Source organism: Gambusia affinis, linkage group LG05 (assembly GCF_019740435.1).
Source record: "Gambusia affinis linkage group LG05, SWU_Gaff_1.0, whole genome shotgun sequence".
Taxonomy (NCBI): domain Eukaryota; kingdom Metazoa; phylum Chordata; class Actinopteri; order Cyprinodontiformes; family Poeciliidae; genus Gambusia; species Gambusia affinis.
In genome coordinates, this window is record NC_057872.1 from 27606517 (window position 1) to 27621909 (window position 15393).

Genomic DNA, 15393 nt, shown 5'->3' on the forward strand with positions numbered 1-15393 from the left:
AGTCCATTTTGTTTTAGGGCCTGGAACATTTGTAGTAGCAAAAATCCTTGGTAACTGATTTTTAACCAAGCTGAAAATTATGTATTGTAGATAATGCTATGAAATAATAAGCGTAGGCTTTGAACACTAGTAATACGCGACTGAATTCATACTTTAAAAAGAGAAACGAAAAAAAGGGCATTAGCTCAGCAATGATTCCTATTTTCTTAGCCCTACTTTTAGCTCTGCAGTAGTTCCGGTGATTAAATCTTAATGTTATTGTGGATGTTTTGTTAGGCTAAAAAGATTGAATGAATCAGTCCAAGTAAAAACAGATACTATCTGGCATCTATTTGACTACTGATTAGATGAATTAAAGACAATAAATCTGAACCAAACTCTTGATAATAATAACAAAAAAGAATTTAAAAGAAAAAAATTTATCACGTAAATCAAATGTGTCAAATTTTTAATTAAATTTTATTTTAGTTAGAAAACAGGATGTACACACATGGGGGACTAAAAAGTACAAAAGAGGGAAGAGGAGGCTCAGGGAAGAAAGACAATAAAACCTGTGGGAGCAATAAAGAAAAAGATTGAAAAGGGGAGATATAACAGCAGGGAAGAAATTCAGGATGGTTAAAAAAAAGGTGCTAAAAATAAATGTGAAAAGGGGGTATAGACGTAGAGGGAAGAGGTTAAACAAAGACGGTATTAAGGGACTGCTGTGCATGCTAATGAAAAAAATACCTGCCTGTCCCTAATATTATTCAGCCATTGACTTGGCAGCATGAGACCAGAAAATAGTGCTGATAATGTGTTTCACTTAGATTACATAAGGCACTATATAAATATATATATTCTGCTAGCACAGATGAACTTTCTGTAGATAAGTGTTGTGATGATGAATGCAAATAGTCAATGGTATGTGCCATTTACATACACCTTTCCATCTGGATGACTGTGGAGCCCAGCTGAGGTTGGAAGAGTAAATGAGGGGTAAACCAGAAGAAGACATCTAATCTTTCCATCCTGAAAATTTCATGCAAATAACAGCTTTCTCATATTTACTAATAATTGAGAGGCTTTAAGCACTCCCATGTGCAAGCCTCATAACACAATTATCAGTATCTTGAGTGCTTGTTTTCAAAAGAGTGGGAGAAGCATTTGTATAAATTTTGCATTAAATAATATTATAACAAGTCTCCTAATGTTCACATTTTCTATTTTATTTATTCATCTTTTTTTTTTCTTAAAACAACTTTGATAGAAAGACGAAAATAGACATCAGATCAAGTATCTGAAAGTGATTTTCATATTCTAATATTTCCACAATAGGGCACCATGTTTTTTGTCATGTAATTTTTATTTTTTTTTAATCACAATTGGAATATTTATCATTTTAAGGATGTAGTCAATTTTATTCTGTGATATCCAAACAATGTTCAGACAAAACCATGTTTATTTTCCTTAAAAATGTAAGCATCTTTCAGAAAAAGAATACCTGTAAGCCAGGACTTGGACACCTTGAAATACCTCTGTGCTTTTTCTGAAACAACCAAGCAGTCAGAGAGGATGAAGTCACTCACTGCTGCCGAGCCACTGATCTGTCAACTGAGGTAGTAACAGCAAGCTTATCTAAGGGTTAACCATCTTTTTGAGAGAAACACCTGATATAGAAATCATTGACAGGCTTTGCAACCAACTGGCTGGTGGATTTAAGATGAAAACAGAGCAGGAGCACCACGTTGCAGTGTGTTACATACTTTCCTGTTTGCAATAATACAGGGGACAGGTTGCAAAGAAGATTACAGAGACAGACAGGGGTTTGACTAAAGTTAGTTTCTTCTGCTGCTTTGATACTTGGAAAAAAAGTAATAAAATCACTGAAGCATACCAGGGTTCATGTTGAACATCTTAGAAGAGGATATCTGACTACTCTTGTACCAAGCTGTCCAATCAACCATTAGATTCATATTAGCATCAACACAGTCTGTAGTGGGTAATCTTTCAGACGGGGGAAAGAGCTTATTGGAGAGTTTTCCAGATCCCTACATTTTCCAGGTGAGAAAGACTGCAGTCTGCTACATTCTTAGCATGTGAAAGAAACTGATTAAACACGATTGATTAACACTGCTGCAACATTCATCCATGACATTTCAATGGGAACAATACACTACAAAATAATTTCCACTTAATAAAAATTCAATTTTCACTTAAAAATTGCAGTCACAGATAAATTTAATAGAGGACATTTAAAAAAAAAAATTCTGTCACAGTGCAACATAGATAAGCTTTAATTACAAGCAGCATTCTCCGAAACAGACTACCGAGCACCGAAACAGACTACCGAGATTCTCCAGAGCAAAATTAGACAGGTTTTCAGTGAGAAAGACAGGTGTTAGATGGATAGAGACAAGCTTGTTTCAACATCCAACATATGCTATGTAGCCAGTCTGTAGTGGGTTCTGTTTCACTCCAAGATCACCCTTGATGAGAGATGGCAAGATAGTGTGTGCTGATAACTAAGACCAATTATCTCAGAGCAGTGACCTCTGTAGGAATTTTCCCAGCTGACTGAGGGACTACCTATTCCTGTTCCTTGGTTAAGAAAATCTGTATCTTTTATTGTTTCTGAAAGGTTGAGACAAAAGTAAGAAGCTTCCTTGGAATCTGTGTGTTTGGTTAAGAATGACCTAATGCTTAAGTCACCAAAAACAGTTTCTGAATTTCTTTGTTAATCATAAGAAGTCCATTAACAAATGTCTTATTTAAACTTCTAAGTGGACTTTACATCATGATTCCCAACATCAATGAATGCCATGTTTTGTATTGCTTGTGTAGTGTCATGGGCACTTTATCAAACCAAAGGAGCAAAATGGAGAACATGCAACATATGCAGAACATAGTGCACTGATGATTGCAAAACACTATCTTCATGAATGCGCAGGTGACCAAAGACATAGACAGAAGTTATTTCTCCAGGTTCTTAGTGAGAGAATGCTGAGAACAAAGCAGGGGCATATTTGTTGGAGATGTTAAATACAACCCACCTCTCAGCAAAGCTCCAATATGCAAAGGCATGCTGCTGACAGTAAGTGGAATATATTTTGCAACTGATGTGTTCAAAAAGAGCAACGGGCACAAGATAGATGATACTGCCAGACCCAGAGGTGAGAAACTTATGTTGAATGGTTTATCCAACCTAAAGAGGAGTCCTACAGAGCTTGATAAGGATGTGGGACCCTGGAAGAGGGGGCATGCAAGTACAGGCAGGGAAAGTAGCATTTGACTCACGCAGGAAAAACTACAGTGTGGGAAGAGTTTAGTAATGCTAAGAGGAAGAATTTTCAGTTTGCTTCAAGGAGATTCAGGCAAAATGCCAGTCAGGGAAGCCATGAATTATTGTACATTTACTGTTGTAAAGGTGCTTTGTTGACCCCAATTAATGATGCAGTCCAGAATAAATGCTTGTTTCACAGAAATTAAAGATCCTACCACATGGCTGTTTGTTCTCATTTGCTATTACTACAGGAAAAGATCTGGTAGCAGTTAGTGAAGAGTTAAACATGAGGTCCAGCTGAAAAGCATGGAAACCAACTGATTTATCATTAACCTAATCTGTCTGCGTGGTGGACCTACAGCCAGTTTAAGGTGCTTTCTGCCACTGCCACACTGAGGGCTAGAAATACACAGCAGCCACTCCACCACAAACTGGTATGGGGACTATGCAAATATAGACAAAAAAAGAATATCTGTCTTGCAGTATATTTTCTGTTACATTTCTTACAAGATATTTACAGCACTGAAACACAAGTAACAGAAAAGCTTCTTTCCTCATATCTTAAAACCTAACATCATACTGTTTATAGCGCCTGCTTCACAGTGGAAACCAGCACCTGTCTCTGTTGATGATTGAGGTTTTCTTTTTATTTTGCTTTCTGTGGGACATTTCTGAGCCTTCCCATTTTGAGCAGTGGGTGGGTTGCAGCTCTCAAAGATTTGCAGAAAGTGAACTTCGACAGAAAACTTTCACATTAAATACACCACTGCAGCCACTCATGACAGCAATGTGAGTGACTTGTTTTTTCCTAAAATAGTACCTCTTTGAAACAAGCAGAATTACATTTTACTTTTTTTATTCCATTGGTTCTCTGTTACAAATGCATCTCAAAAGTAAGATTTCTGTCTCTAAAATGAAAGAAAGTCCCAAACATAGTTGGATTTTTTATATCCATCTTACTCAATGTGAAAAATGTGTTTTGAGATTACTTTTAAGGGGCTTCACATGCAATTCTTACGTGGTGGAGTGAGAATCTAGACCAACATACTTCAAATGGAGCTTTACCCCTTGAGCAAAAGGAAGAAGGACCAACTTGGGGCTGCTTGATTAAATAATAAAACAAACCAAGTGTGCCTAGTGGAGTTCAAACCTTATTGTTATCTTTTTGAGAAAATATTTCACTGTAGGCTGAGACAGTAGAGAGGAAAGATTGTATTACAGATGCAGTCCCACTGCAATATGCCACCCACTCCAAAAAGTTAGATATGAATATATAAGTAATCTGTTCTGGAAAAAACAAAAGAAAAATATATTTTCTTGGTGGAGTGTGGAGGATGAACGTAGGAATTCACAAATCGAGGAATACAACTGGCTATGTCACAGTGGATACGTCTGCATCACTTGGGAGAAGACAGTGGGTGAACAGACTGTGGCTCAGGCAGGTATTTTCTTTTAGTATCCATTGAGCTCTGAGCAGATGCCTAACCTCTAACTGATGATGCTCAAGTCTCTGCAGCCTCTTCCTGCTGAGCGCCAGTCTTTTTTCCTCCACACTTCTGCAGTTGACACTGATTGGCAAATCTTTTCTAATCAGGGGCAAATGGCAGGTTTAAAGCAGGATAATATGACCTGACAGTCTAAAAACAAGGATATAGGAGAGGGTTTATATGTGAAAGGAATATCTGTACAAACCCTCATACCTATAAATGGTTTTTTTTAAAAACAGACTACATATTATTGGGCAAGTGTATTTCTAGGTCCCATTCATATACAAGGTAATTCCCAATGTTTTATAGGGATACACAATATAGTGCAAATGTACCATAATTGCCACATCAATGTGTTTAAAAATTAAAGGGCTGTTTGGAATCCAATAATTGTTAGCTAATATATCCCAACTGTTATGGACATTCAATTTACAAGCTAATATTAGATATAAACTCAGAGCAGCAGATGCTCAAACCGGACACATTGCCCAAAATACTGGAGGAAACAGAGTAGAGACCAAAGCAAAGATAGGAAAGAGAGGAAAGGGAAAAAAGAGGCACATAGCATAACTTATATCATCATCTCAATATTTACCAATGTTACCACCAGCGCTCTAGTTTTTTAGAAGAAAATCAAGGTATAAATACATTTTTTAATAACATAATGAACTGAAGCTTCATCTTTATGGGAAAACTACTGTAAACATTAATGTTCCTGAGATCAAGAAGACTTCTGTTTACCTCAGCTTTTCAGAGAATTAGTCCCAGAGCTGAGGAGCATAGACACTAAATGTTGTCTCTCCTTATTAAACCCCTTCCTGGAAACTGACGCTTTTCACATGACAGATAACTCTAAAATGTACTTACCGGTAGGTGCATTCAGTGCCCTATGCAACATTCACAAGATTTTATAGTCCTTTTATAAATGCATGGAGTGAATTATTCTCTGGAGTAATATGAGCTATTTTTGCAGGTGTTAGTCAGGACTCTGGCAGGAGCATCGTGTGCTGAAGCTGCTCAATTGATTTTCAAAGTTTTTTTAAGTTTAATTTTTTTAGTTTGCGCAGTTCGGTAGTTGATTGCAAGGTTAAGTGCTGGGTTCAAATCTTGCCCGAGGACATTTCTGCATTGGGTTTGCATGCGAGGGTTCAGCAATTTTTTCTCTTGTTGAATCACAGTTGCAAAATAAAAATGTAAATCTCAGAAAGCAGAAAGATTTAGAAATGAGTAGCAATTACAATAATCTATTAGTCAAAATGAGCTTCTTTTCAGTGGAAATCTAGATTCCTTCTGTGATCCGACAACAAAAATAGAAAAGTATATGAGAGGGAAGATTTTTTTTTTTCTCAAAACACAGCTATGTAAAAATGCAATATATAGTCAAGCATAGAAGCGGAGAAACAAATTATGCTGTTTCCCCTGCCCCCCAACACATCTAAGGATATGTCAGCCAGCAACCCTTGGTGTGCATAGGTAAATTTGTATTTTATTTATTTAGTTACTAGACAGATTTCTGGGAAGTTCAAGTTTAGGATATCTATAAGAATGAGACAACTACCTCATTTAAATTTCAATGCAGTGGATTATTTCACCAGATACTGATCACCTACTTCTGGCATCTTAAGAGCCAGTGTCTTCAGTGATGCTTTCTCACATACAAAGAAATAAAACATTGTTGTATTTCTTTTATTTCTTTCTTTAATTTATTGTTTTATTTCTCAGATACAAAGAAATAAAACAATGTTGTGGGTATCTAGATGCAATAAACATGAGTCCAAGTAGAAAATGAAAACATTTGTATTTTCTATAATGTTATTCAAACACAGGAGTGTAATGTGTTCTTATACCACAAGGTCTTGCAAATTAAAACTCTTCAATACTTCTGCCTTAAGTGAAATTTGTGTCAACGTGTTATCCAGCTGAGGTTTTCATGCAAGCATTATGTTATATGGGGTGTGTGTTAAGTTTAATGTCCTTATTTTGAAGTAAGAAACTAAGACTTTTTAGTTGTCCTGTTCTGTTGACAGCAAAAAGTGCTTGTCATGCTATCTGACAGCAGAAGCTTACAAAAGCCCAGAAGAAGCATCTACCACTCTTAAATTGTTTATCTGACAGAATTTCAAGTCTGCTCAAAAACTAGAGTGGCCCCTAATCGCTGTGAATACCAGCCTAGTGTACCTGAACTACATAATTCTACATTGAACAAAAGGAATATGAACCACAATTTAAGACTTTTGAAAGTTTAATTTATTTTTTGGTAGCACAAAAAGGATCAGTCTCAAAGCTTGTTTAGCAATAGGACTGTTTAGAAATTAGAGAAGTTTAAATAACTTGGTGTCTTGTTTGCTAGTGATAGCAGGATTGAACAGGACATAATTAGACTGATTAGACCCTTGTCTGCAGTAATTTAGGAATTGCTCCAGTGTATTGTGATGAAAAAAGGTGGAAAAGAAATGTTATTACTGTTATACAGCCTTGTTTACAATGGATCATGGTGAGGAGGTCCACAATATGCTGGATGCCTGAGATGGAGTGACTGCTCCTCCACATCAAAAAGAGTCAGTTGAGGTTGAGGGGGTATATGGAGAGAATGCCTCATTGACACCTGCTTTTTAGAGGTTTTCTGTCAAGGTGGAAGAAGAATCCAGGTAAACCCTGAACAAGGTGCAGGGCCTAGTCCACTCTGGCCAGGTTCATCTCCGTCAGCAGATCCTGCACAGCTCTTCTCCATTGTGGGTACTCATTTCAAGGGTAGTACAAGCCCCACCCAGATGCGTACTGTGCAGAAGTGATTTGAATGACAGATGACTGCATTCACTGATTGGCCCATGATTAACGTCATTGCAAACTCCAAACAATATTTCTCATATACTATTGGACCAATGGACATTCCATCTGCTATCACAAAGCTGCATAGTGTGGAGGAGTGTAATTATAAGATTAATCACAAAAAGTGCGCCAGAAGCACATGCATTAACTTTTGGAGCAGAATAATGGTGATTTTGCAGCCCTGCAAGCAGCTCATCTCTCCAAAGAACGAGGCAGCAATGAAGAAGAGAGAAGCGGTGCAGCTGTTGTCAGCGTTCTGTCAGCGATACAGTTTTGTGTTGTTGGTGTGAAACTGAAGAACTATATAATATTAGTTTGGTATGACATGCACTTAATTTTGTGTTTGGAATTTTTTTAAATGAAGTTCATGCTTGAATATTGTCCTAAATCTTTTGACTTCCAAAAAGTTGCACATACTTAAAAAATAAATTGCCAGGATATGGATGTACTTATATGTGTAACAAAACACATAAAAGTATATATTTTGTTATCTGAATTGTTTATATTGTGTTTGGATGTGCAATGAATTTCCATAAGACAATATAAAATATCTGAGGGTTTTTAGTCCATCAAAACCAAAACGGAAAAAGTTTCTCCACTGCTGAGTGTCACTGCAAACTTCATTGGAGAGTCGTCCACAAGTGCTGTACGTTCGCAACCCGCCCACATTCCCATATGCACACCCACAACAGTGAGGAAAAGGCCGTAATGGAGACTGAACTGGTGTTGAACAAAACTCCACATTAACTGGCTAGTGAGAATCGGCAATGTAAAAGCAAATTTTGTTTCTAGACAGGAGTGATTTGGAAAGTTCCAGTTGAAGTGTGTATGACCTTTGCCCCTGCAGTCCAATATCAGATAGGTGAGATGATGGAGATATAACTGGATAGTATTACATTCTATCAGTGCATATCTCATCCGTCTCCTACAGATCGTTGGATTTATTAAAAAACTTTTTTGTTAAAATTGAAAAAGAATTTAAAGAAAGCCTTTTTATTCATGGCCACACAGAAGAAACTGTAGCATATTTTTACCTCAGTGTTTTGCTTCCTTATTAAAGGAGAGCTAATGGTCCACTCCTATGAACTTTGGATCTCAAAACGACCAACAAAACGCCTCCTGCACCATTATACTGCAATTACCTCCTTCCAACGTTCTCCCCATACATAAACAAGTCTTGTAATTTCTGTGCTGAGAAATAAAGTGCAACTAGAGCAGCATAACATAGCCAGCTCCGCTGCCTCCATATATCACTACCAACAGAACCGCAGCCATATTTCAGCTACTGCCAGCCAACTCCAGCGCCTGGTACTGCTGGGTTATAAATTCAAGGGAAAAGCCGGGGACTCAAGCCGACCTCGGAGCATCGTCTGTAGGTGACGGTTAAAGCTGTAGCCATGACAGCAGAGGGAAGAACTGACCCAGAGATGAATCCCTGCAGTGAGCTGAAAGGGGTTGTCAAGGTTGAGGTGGTGGAATGGAGGAGAGGGTGGGGGTGTATCATTTAACACACCACAGGCTGGGGCTATGAAAGACCCCTTTGTTGGGGGAAAAAAACAAACACAAAGAATTAGCGACAAACATCTGTCAGCCAAACACAGTTGTTCACAGGCCTGAAACATGCAAGCCCACTACCATCCAAACACAGTTAATACACGCTCCTTTTACCTCACTCTTCAACTACAATATATCTTAATTTACAGCTGCCATGGAAACCTCAAAGGACATGCCTTCATCTACAACAAATATCCATTTTTTTCCCCGTCCTACTCTTTTCTATTTGTGCTCCGGTGTTCTTCAACTCAGTTCCTGGCGGTAGTACATGCTTCTGACAATGATGTTCAAAGCAATAAATTAGTTTGACTTTCTTCCAATATGAGCAAATTCTCTAGTGGTGAATACACACATTTATAAACTGAAAGCAGAAGAATCAACTGGTTATTATCCTCATTCATAAAAAATTGCAATGGTTCAAAAATACAGCAAATCCACGGCTAAAATCACAACTGTCTGATTAATCTTTTCTCAATTAAAACAGACGCTTATTAATTGAAACTACTACATTTGATATGAATTCAGTAACCTCTGGAATGACAGAACTGTTTCTGTTGCTTTCAAAATGAAATGGATGGACATAACATAAAACTTTGAGAAAAAAAATCTGTTGGAAATTTCAGTCCCTGGACGTAGTCTTTAATATGCAGCCAGAGGAGCTACTACTGTTCAAGAAAGGCTTTGAACAGGATTTTGGAACCTAGCTGCAGGGATTTGCTCCCTTTCCGCTGCAGGGGCTTTGGAGAGGTCAGGTGCTGATGTCAGGCGATAAGGGCATGCTTTCAATTCGGCCTTCCACTTCCTCCCAGAAGGCATTTGATGGGGTTGAGGTCAGGTTCTGTGTACACCAGTTAAGTGTTTCTAAAACAAACTAAAAGAGCTTTCTGTTTTGGACATGGCGTTATGTACTGGGTACTGACAACAGAAAAGGACCACTCCAGTTATTTCTTTGCTGTTGAGGATTGGATGTATAACTTTTTCCAAAGAAAACATGAGCTAAAATTATAATACAAACCAAAAAAGAACAGTTTTCCAAAAATGAGGATTTGCACACTTTTAGGTTTCACACTGTTAGTCTTAGAAAGCATTCAGTTTGATGGTGACATTAAGGCTTGAGGAAATTTTATGCACATTTATTAAGAAAGCAGAGCTGATTATAAAAATGTTTTAAAAGGCAACCTCCCTAAAACATTAATCCATATTTGCTGTCCTGATCGAAGCCTTAGAAAATCTGCTCGATGTAGTTCAAGTATTTTCTGGCTAAAGCAGCTCATCTGAGCTGTTTTAGTTCATATGAGTTGTTTTAGTTCATATGAGCTGTTTTAGTTCATATGAGTTGTTTTAGCTCATCTGAGCTGAGCTGTTTACATTAAATGTAAAAAATCTTGAAAACACAGCATTTTTGTTAGATAACTGAGGTATAATGATTATGTTGAATTGTTTATTTATTTGTATGAAACAAATCCCTGTTGTTCAAAGTGTGCAACTATCTTAAACTGGAAATGATCGTGTAATGGGTGTGTATACCTGGGAACAGACAATGATGATGTAGACTGAACCAATGGCAACAATGATTAGAAATTAAATCAATTAATTGGGTAAGGTTTATTGATGAATGATTATACCACAATTTGCTTCAGATTATGCTGGTTTTACCTGCTTACTTTTACAAACTGTATGACAGGATAACATAAACATTAATATTGGTCTAGAACATGAGCAGGCAGGATTCAAATTTTGTGAAAATTAGCCTGCTATGCATGGATGAAGGTTAGTGCTCAATATTTAATATGACTAATGCAGCCTTGAAAATATTGAGGAGAAATATTCCATTAGGGCTGTGACCAGAAGATGGTCAAAGCCATCAGTGGTATCCTCTGCTGGGCCTTGATGCCTTGTGACCCATCATGACTCCATCTATGAGCTCTGCTGGTAATTAACCAATGAGTACATCATTAGCCCTGACAGTTCTAAAAAGGGAATCATTGCTGATCAACAAAGATGGCTAAATAAAACAGGAAGTGTGTGAAATGGAACAGAATAAATAAAACAATTTAAGAGTTGTGAAAACTATCCTGCTGTATTTTTAGGGGTGTGTATATTTCTGCCTTTATGGAAATGTTTTGTTATCAAAGAAATTACTTGCTTCACAAAATAACTGTTTACCTCATTCAGTTTATTGTGTTTTTGTCTTCATTTATTTTTCTTTATCTGCGACTTAATAAAATATTCAACAATGAAAAATATTCAATGAGAAAAACTGTGATTTTTTTTTTATTAAGGTCACTGATCACTTTTGCAAACAGAATTTAAAACATGAACCAGATACAGTCTTGCTATGAAATAAATATTTTTTTTGCTCATCAAGCCTAATTCTTGTATTGTTTGTTATCGTTGATTGTGGGTCAAAATGCTTGTCTGGCAGGTCTAAGGAGATCCTTACGTCTCTCCTGTGTTCAGATGGCATCTTTTTACACCTTTAAACATTGTTTAAAGTTCATTTGGCACATTTTAAAAGACTATCAATAGCAGCTTAGTTTATCGTAAAGGTTGCCAACTGTTCGTCTCCAACAGATTTCGTGAGTATTATTTTTTAAGTGGATTTTAAGCTATAAGTCAGACTATTTTGGAAGATAAGCCAAATTATCATTAGAATAGTGAGCTACAGAATGTCATGATCAGGTTTCCTATTTGCTTTGCTATTTTGTTGTAAACTGTTATTTGACCCAGGATACAATCCCAAAAACATTATTCCATGCACAAGAAGCTCTGGTAGCCTCACATAAAGCAAAGTTTTCCTAAGGAGACCCATTTGTAATTGTATTCATTACTCTTTATTTGAATGTCCTTAAATCAAATGTCTCCATCAACGTTTATCTTTCAGTCACAACACTGAATGGATTTCAGTAATATGTAAGCACAATATCACACAGGCAAGGGGCATTTTGTGAAAAAAGATTGCGGTAGAAAGGAACAATCAGATTCATGACCAAAGATCTTCATTGAGACAGACATGGTCTGGGCAGTGCCTCCTATTAAAGTCTCAAAGATTTTGAACTGTTGAATTACCTGCTGCTTCTGCAGAAAATAATTGGTAGGGAGACAAACAGGGGTCACGGAGTCAACCCCTGACATAAGAACGTAAGGCTGGACCTTGTGCAGCTCAAATGGTTTAGTTTCAATGTCAAAATGTCTCAGAAGTAGCTCTTCTGCCACAGTGTGTTCAGATATTAACTGTAGGCTTGATTCTTATGCATCTTGTAAATTCGCGCCTAAAGACCCATCCTTCATTATGGAAGGATGGTAGGTTATTGCTATTGTACACTGAATAATGAAAATGACACTACTATATAATGTCTTTAATAGCTGACTGAATGTTCAAAAACAAGAATGTTCTAACGTGAAAAAGAGACTTATGGAGGTCATATATCAACTACTCAATGCAAGGATATTTAAAGCAAATAAGGAAAAGTATGAATTTTATTAAATCAGTAGGCACTTTAATTGTGATTGAATAAATGGAAATATAAGATACTACACCTATTATATGACATATATGCAATAGTGTTTGCAGACATATTTGACAGTTATTTAGATCTCTTCAATAAAAAATGTCAATCATTCTCTCATCTCAGCATCGCGATTGGCATTTTTTTTTACTATTTTCAGACATTGTATACACAAAGCAATCAATCACTAGTACAATGAATTTAATAAATAATTATAAGTTGCAGCCCCGGATAATCAAAGCTTCACATATTTGGCTTGTTTGTTATAAAAGCAGACAGTTGAATCTGAGGAAGTCATGTCAAACTTCTATTTTATTTACTCGCTTTCAGAGCAGTTACAACAGCGGTTCTGTAATTTCACAATCGCCAACAGCTAAAATAAGCAGCAATAGTTAGCCTAGTATAGTTCAGTGTCACAGGAGAGCAGCAACAGGGAATGAGCTGTCTACTTTAATCCTTTTTTAGTCCTCCTATTTCCCCAAGGCCACTGCATTGTGATGCAGAGTCACTCAGCCACCTCTCAAATTGTGGGTGTGTGTGTGTGTATGTACACCTCATTAATCAACTCCTGTGCCTTGATGCAGTATCTGGTCAATTCAGCGTCTCCCAACTTCTGTTTCCCTTTAATTCTTGGATGAATCCTCACAGTTTCTATCCTCTCATCTCCATAGATTTCTGTCTTTTTTCCTCCTCTTTCTCTCAGGATCCATGTTTGCTTGCTAAGCCTCATTAACAATTAATTACCAGTCAGCTAGTCAAGTCACCCCTAGACCGCTGGGCCTCTCAATGATTCATTAGTCAGGGCTACACAACGCGGGACAGTATAAACACACACACAAAAACGCAGAAGTTTGATGCCTTTTTCTTTCAGTTGTTGGGGGTGGTGGTGTGTGGACAGACTTTTGGGGACACACAAACACATAATAGCGAGCATATGGAAACACCTCACATGCATGAACACATCCAGCATCACCTGTATCTAATCACAATGTCCTCATTAAAAAGAGATGAAGGAAAACTGATTGAGTCATGCATACAAAAGGTCCCTGAAAAGTACTTCAAAGTCAAACTAAAGGACTTTGTTGTGTCTTCTAAAGTTCACTTTGGGAAATCTAAAGAGTTCAGAACTGAAAAGTGAAATTATTTAAATCAAGCTAAAACTAAAGCCTTTTCTTCTGTACTATGTCATTCTATTATCACCTTTAATCCTGACAAAATTCGACATTGAATAACTGTTACTTCATTAACCTTCATTTCCCTTTTCTTTTTTCCCCACTGGTTGGGAGATGTCGACTTTAGGAAGTCGAAAGGCCCACTGAGCAGAGCAACGCTGATGAATCTGGGTGCCAAACTTTTAAATTAGAAAGAGAACTTTCAAGGGCACTCGCTCATTTTCATTTATTTTCAAAGGAGTTTCCAGCCACTTCTGGTTCAATCCAAAGATGGTCATTAAGTGGGCAGACAAAAAAATGTGCCTGCAGCCAATTTTGTCACTCCAGTAATATTCAGCAGGAGTCCAGAAGTTCAAGACTATGCATTGTTTGAAATTGTTGAATTAAATAACTTCATCTTCTTTGTTGTTCTTTCTATATAGAGTATTCATGGCCCTGTGCAATTGTGCTGTAGTGTTCATTCTCATGGATGGACCCAATGGCTATATGTTGTCCTAAAAATGAAAGTACTTCAGATTGAATAAAGTCCTTGCCAGAGAAATTGCTCCCATTAAATGTTATAAAATTTTATTTCTGTTTCCACTGAAAGTACTTGTGACCCAGTGATTCTGTGACTCATTTTGGAGATATTAATACTATCAACTATGTGAACTCTTTTGCTCTTTTATTCTCAGAGGAAGAAAGCCAGGACCAATACTTTTAAATTTCAAATTGTCTTTGACTTTTGATAAATACATTTTTGTGGATGATTAGGGAGTATTGAAAATACTCCTGGCCATGTCCTTCTGTATGTATCCGTCTCTTTCATTAACAGTATAATTAACAGTCATTTTTATCCCATTAAATATTGGCTATTGCTTTGTTTTTCACATTTTCCTTTTTTAGTAGAGTGCCTTGAGATGATGGACATTAGTTGTAAGTGAGTGCCCATAAATAGACTTGGCAAAAGTAAACATGAGTGAAATACAGTAACTAAGATTAAAACATAAATTAATCATTTTAAATTAACTTTTTAATGAAGAAAATTTTTAATTAATAGCTCATGAAGTTAACAAAATTTTGTGATATTAACTATACTGTACTAGGCACACCTAATTTATGCTCAGTGTGTTTACATAGTATTTGGACTGATGCTGGAAAAATATTCTTTGTTATTATTTGTATGTAACTTGCATAGGAAAACAATATTCCTAAAATAACTTAATATCTTACACCCCAACACCACAGTCTATTGACAGCCCAGGTCAACCAAATGTCACAGAAAATCCTTACTTAAGTTAATGTTTGCCTCTGTTCATTTAAAGTATACACTTCAATGACACAGCGCCCAACAGAGTGTAGATTTACTGGCTTGCTCAGTGGTCGTTTACTTCTGCTGAATGTTGGAGGAGGACAAAGTTAATTCACTTCCCTAATTTTCCCAGCTGGTTTCAACCCAGCGTCCTTCCTCTGTCCTTAAATCTGGTGAACCACAACCCTCTCAAAGGGATGTTTTATCAGCGCATCCACACACTGAGAGACACTTAGGCTAATTGTGAACATCAACCTGCCCACAGAAAGCAGTTGACCAGTCTTCTGCA

At 37.0% G+C, this 15393-nt stretch overlaps 1 protein-coding gene across 1 annotated transcript in view; it reads right to left on the reverse strand.

Moving 5' to 3' along the window:
• Nucleotides 1–15393, reverse strand: part of tmem145 (transmembrane protein 145) — a 55515-nt gene that overhangs the window by 33957 nt on the left and 6165 nt on the right. The gene's annotated exons all lie outside the window — the stretch shown is intronic.